Source organism: Solanum pennellii, chromosome 11 (genome assembly GCF_001406875.1).
Source record: "Solanum pennellii chromosome 11, SPENNV200".
NCBI lineage: Eukaryota > Viridiplantae > Streptophyta > Magnoliopsida > Solanales > Solanaceae > Solanum > Solanum pennellii.
Window position 1 is genome coordinate 53,157,462 of NC_028647.1, and position 6,503 is coordinate 53,163,964.

At 30.7% G+C, this 6,503-nt stretch overlaps 1 pseudogene; it reads right to left on the reverse strand.

The window, feature by feature from the left end:
- Nucleotides 1-4,998: 4,998 nt before the first annotated feature.
- On the reverse strand, nucleotides 4,999-6,132 carry LOC107003936 (annotated as a pseudogene).
- Nucleotides 6,133-6,503: the final 371 nt, after the last annotated feature.

A 6,503-nucleotide genomic window follows, 5' to 3' on the forward strand; every position in this document is an offset into this window, starting at 1 on the left:
TTGACATTGTGTAAACATTGTCAAAGAGAATTGCAGCACTATAATTCTTCCGTAGAATAATGTTTCCAACATTAAAATATGTGGAAAAACTATTTTCAAATACTTGAAAAATATTTTTGAGATCACATTTGAAATGTGAGGGTTATTTGCTTATGATTACAGTTGGTGTCTAATTTAACTTTGGAGCAAAAGATATGAAATTCAATGATACTTTTGTATTATGTTATACCCACAAAATTCTTGGAGTATATTTGGTGTCGTGGTTGTTGAATTTCTCTATTACTAGTATATAGTATGATTAGTATGAAACATCCAAATTATATATATGCTTGTTTAAAATAATTGTGTTCTTTTATAGAAAAAAAATCACTTAAAATGTTGTGATTTTTCATGAAAAGATATGTCTATTATAATAAAAGTATTTGCATAGACATGAATATTGGTGAATAGTCATTTGTTATGTTTTTGTAAAAATAACATTTGGATTATATTGTCTTTATTGAACCCGATGAAACTTTGTTCATGGGTAGTTCTATAATCATATTGAAAGTTATGAAAATGTCCTTCTGAAAAGGACATTTGACAATCTAAACAATGTTTGTATCACACAAAATTGTAAGAAATAGGAACAAAATATTAGTGAGGAAAAAGCTACCTCGCGAAGAGCTTTTCGAACTCAATGTTTTTATTTGTTCTTACTTGCTTGAGTCAATGTTTGTGACATGAACACTTGGGGCATGTCAAATACAAAATCTTGTAAGGAAAACTAATCAACTTAGAAGTTTTGCCTAACTTTGAGTGCAATAAATAAAAATGTCAAGTTTTTGTGGAATCTAAGTATGTTGAGCATTCTTATAAATCTGTTGAAAGGAATTCTAATCCCTTAGAATTAATTTACACTGACATTTGTGATATGAAGTTAACATCATCTCATGGTGGGAAAAAGTAATTGTTACTTTTATTGAGAATTGCATTAGAAATGACTATGTCTATTTTCTGAATGGTAAGGATGAAGCAATAGAAATGTCTAGACAATGTAATATCGAAGTTGAAAATCAGTGTGAAAAAATATAAGAAGTGATAAGAATGGAGAGTATAAATCTCATTGTGCAGAAATATGTTTGGAAAGTGAAATATCCATCAAACTACTGTCATATTCACCTCAATCTAATGAAAAGCCGAACGTTAAAAGAAATGATGGATGCATTATTTATAAGTTGGGGTTTACACAGAACTTGTGTGGAGGAACTATCCTTACTGCAAAAGGGAACAACAAAAAGTTTTGTCTTTTTAGAAAGAAAGTGATTATGTTTGATCAGAATACAATCTTTTCCATATGAGAAATGAAAAGGAAGGAAATCCAACTTGAAATATTTCAAAGTGTGAGGGTATCTAGTCAATGTCCAAGTTCCTATTCCTAAAAGAATTAAAATAGGACCTATGACTGTGGACTATAAAATTAGACTTGAGTAGTCTAGAGAAGGATCTAAAAGGCCTAGGAAATGAAAAGGATAATGTACTTAATAAAGAGATTCAGAGGCTTAGTAAATAATAAAGGACATTTACTACCTTTGAATATGATTTTGTAACATTTTCTGTGTCTTCTGTAGACTCATCCTTTGGAAAGATGGTGTCAACATACAATATTGAAAGTTAATTGATCTTCTTCAAGAAAATAAACCTTTGGGTTCAAAGTGAATCTATAGAAGGAAAATAACAGTTGATGGAGCTGTTGAAAAATATAAAGCAAGACTTTGTGTCAAAGGGTTTAGACAAAAAAAAAATAAAGGTTTTGATCTTGTCGATATATATACTCGTTAGTAATTAGAATTAAATCCATTCGGATGCAAAAATTATTAATGTTGTATATGACCTCCAAATTCATCAAATGAATGTGAAGAACTTTCTTAAATGTACAATTGGAGGAAGAAATTTACATGGAACAACCCGAGTGTTTTGTGGTTCCTGGTAAATAAAAGAAAGTGTGTGAACTTGTTAAGTCACATTATGGAAGCACCCAAACAATGACATAATTTGATTAAACCATGTCGGCAAATGGATTGAAGAATGATGGAAGTGATAAATGTGTTCACATTAAAATCATAAGGTTATTGTTTGTTTGTATATTGGTGATATGTTGATAATCAATAGAGACACTAATGAAATAAATGCTACTAAACATATGCTATAAAGCAAATGGAATGAAAATTATAGGAGTTGCTAATGCGATCTTAGATATAAGAATTCGTAGAATTCCATAATGTTTAGCATTTTCACGGTCTCATTGCATTGAAAAGGTACTTAACTAGTTCAAATATTTGGATGTCAATATTCTGAAGTCTCCAATAAATGTGAGCTTTGCATTTCAAAAGAGTGAAAACAAAAGTGACTCACAATTAGATAGTGCTAGAGTTTTGGGAAGCATGATGTATATCATATAGTGTGGGCAATCAAATATAGCATTTGTTATTTTAAACTGAGTAGTTCACAAGTGATCCCAAATAAATTAATTAGATGAAATAAATAGAGTTTTGGAGTATTTAAAATAATACTTAAAACTATGTCTTGCATTATAACAATATCCAACAATATTGAAAGATATACTGATGCAAATTGAATCATCGGACGAATGAGTAAAATTCACTAGTCGATATGTATTTACTATTGGTAGAGGAGCAACCTCTTAGAAATATTTCAAAAGTGACATGTATCGCTAGCTCTACAATGATCTTTGAGCTAGGTGCTCTAGATAAGTTCGGTGAATAAGTTGAAAGACGTCGGAATTTCTTGATAGATATACTATTTTGGACCAAACCATTGGCATTAGTATGCATACACTTTCACAGTCAAGATGGAATAGGTACAGCATGGAGCATGACGTATAATGGAAAGTCTCGTCATATACGACATAGACATGATACCGTTAGAAAACTACTCTCTAGTGGAATTATCAGAATTGACTATGTAAAGTCAAAGGATAATGTGTCGGATCCACTTACAAAAAGGCCTAACTAGAGAGGAAGTTAAAAGATCATGTAAGGGAATGAATTTACGGCTTAGGACAAGTCATCATGGCGGTAACTCTATCTAGCAGACTGGAGATCCCAAGAGCTAGAGTCAAGGAGAAAAACAAAGTTGTGAATGACGGTTCGGCATTGTCAACAAACTCAATCCATTCTCATGATGAAGACAATGCTCAGGGACAAGGATACAACATTAAGACTTGTTAATGAGTTAATAAAACTTAATAGTTTTAATGATTTGCTAAGTTTGGCAGAGTTGACCAAACAGTGTATCTACGCGATAACACGGTTAGGAATCACCTATGTGAGTATGAAGTGTAATCCGCTTCAAAGAAGATGATTGTCAAAAGCCCATCTCTCTATACACTCATGAAACCAGGAAGTGTTCATGGCTAAAACGAACACAACTGTAAGAACCATAAATGGTAAAGGGTTAATTGTGTGACATATAATTGTCTAGGTATACACCAAAGTTTGACGGTTCAAAGATATGCATCTATCGATTGACCGAGTATATCCGACATATGTTCACTACGGAAAGTCCAAGGAAAAACCTACTTATCCAGATGCAACTAATTCTTGCTTGTAAAGTACACATACTTGTCCGTTTCTCTGTCTTCGAGTCATTCCCCATTTATGCGGGGGATTGTTGGGTTTTAAAAAGGTGTGAATGGAAAATGAAGAGTTGCAACTTTTATGAAGAGTTGTGAATTTTATGAAATGTTGCGACTTTTATGAAAAGTTGTGACTTTTATGGAAAGTTGTGACTTTTATGGAAAGTTGTGGCCAAAAGAATGTTTCATTCCTGATTAATAGGCTAAGATGCAGGTCATGTCTGCTTCCTAGCTAGGGATAATTTTAACAATTTACTATTGTTATATGCTAAAAGATATCGTGTTTCTATGTTTTGTATGATTGTACTTTCACAATTTTGGACATTAAAATTAGGAAAAAATACATGAATAAATATATTTTGAAAAATAATTACTGATTTTAGTGATACTTTTTGTTTATTATCATTTATTACAATATTGTGATAAATCTGTAATATGTATTAAAAGTGAATTATATATGCAATATATTTGAATTATAATTGTTTTTGAAATATATTATGTTTGATTGGTAAAAAATTGTAACATTGTATTATAAGTGTATTAAAATGTGTGATAAATGTATTATCCATCACTAAATTTTGTATTATATTTGAACAATAAATTTATCTTTGTAATATGTATTAAACTTGTATTATAAATGAATTAAAAATGATCTAGTGAAAAAAAAAATGTTATTGCTATAAATGGTAAATACTTTATTATTATATTAGATTTATGGAATTTTCCTTAAAATTAACCTCTACCCTTCTTTTCCCCTCTATTCCATGTTTAGTTTTATTGCATTTTTTTTAATTTCATGATCCTCTACCTCTTACTTTTAAATAGCAATTTAATTTCTCTTTAATTTGTGTCTTACAATTGGTTGTTTTCACAAAATAATGAATAATTTAAAATATTTTATCATGTATTTAAAATATTTTGTAAAAGAAACTATAAATAAAAATAATACAACATGTTTAATACTCTTAACTAATAAGAGCCTACAAACACGCAATTCATGAAAACATGTTATATATTCAAAGATGGAAAAGTTATGTGAAAAATTCCCCAAATTCAAGTTTCAAAGATTCTTTTTTCTAATCGATTTTATAACCATCATCAAAATAATCGGCCCATTCTTTTATTTGCTTAAAACGACGAAAGTTTTTAATTGCATTTAAGCGTTATAATTTGCCTTTCTAAGCGTTTTGGCTGTACAATAAGTTTCTGTAACTATATTTCTTTTTATGACTTAATGGTAAGTCGATAATTAGATGGACATAACAACAATAAATTACTTAAAGATGAAATTTATAATTAGATAATCAATTCATTTGACAGTATTACAAGATAGGTACATAGTACGTAGTACTATTTTTGTAATCAAATAACTAGTAGGAATACAATACAATATAACTTAACATTGATCAAGAGAAATCTAAGTAACGTGGAACGTTTGCGGGAATTCACTCGTCACCTTTTATAAAGTGTCTAACCGTAAAGTTTGATGCAACATTCGAATATGTAGTGACTGATGCCCATGTCGCACGTCCCTTTGTTACAGAACCCGGCCCTCTGTTCTTGTACTCCAAGAAATATGGCCGACGGTTAACAACGGATTTATTTGCCGATTCAATCCACTCAACCCATCCTTTGGAATTTATCAACGTATCAATATAGTTTTCCATTATCACAGTCCTAGAAAATATACCCCATGGCCGACCTAAATATGCCGTGACGTTGTCCAATTTCTCCAAATCGCGGGTAGCTTTTATAGTGCAATTTTGAAGCACTATTCCCGATTCAAAGGGCTCAAATTCTCTCTATTGTGTTGTGATTGTGTTATATTGCCTCGCCGTTGGAGTACGTGCTTCAATCACACAATTTTGGAACAAGGTTGTCGCATCACCGCAAATGAAATCTATCATGCCATATATTTCGCAATCTCGATAGAATTGGTGTTTCTTTTTAACATACAAAGTGTTTTGATACCTGTCGAATCGATATTTCTAAAAGGACACCGAATCCGCTTCAACCCTTATCGCCTGATGCTTTATAGGTCCGACATTGTTTCTAAATGTTAAGTCTTGGGCTGTGAAACCATCGCCAAGAACCCCTACAAATTAAATAAGAAGAAACAATTATAATTCATCAAAATTAATAAAAATTCATGTATATATGAAGAGAGGGACTTACCAACGGTTGCGGTATCATAAGTTTGTTACCGACGACAAAATTTCTATTACATGTTATTATCATCGTAGTATCCATCCCTTCTCCGATCAGGAATATATAAATCTTTTTTTTTTACTAACTCTAATATATTTTTGATACGTGCCTTTCTTAATTTTTATGAAGAATGGCTTGATACTGTGCCCAGGGGCTGCCAATATTGCTCCAACAATCATGTTGAAATTTCTAGTCCCATCTTTAGAAACTACCGCGTTATATGGAGTTTCTGTTATCAATTAGCTTTGAACACATACAATTATATTTGCAGCGAAAAACAACATCATTATATTCCCTGCATTAAAACAAATTAAATATATGATGAATTTATACATAAAAAAAAATTACAGCCATAGTTTAGAACTCGTTATTTTATCAACCCCTCGTGTCGAATACGATTTGTCATTTTTTTCTTTTGTCATTTACACTTGAAAATCATGAATTTTTTCACCAACTTTTATATCAAAGTTGTGTCACATGATTGTGACTATCAACAATATAACATACCCCTTTTATGTTATGATGATATTAATTCACCTGTTTATAGGAAAATAAATTTGAAGTGTTCATGTTAGACTTTTACTAATATATATGCATTCTTCTTATTCTTTAGCAAAATCCTATTTATAGGAGACCATAATATATGTATATATATATA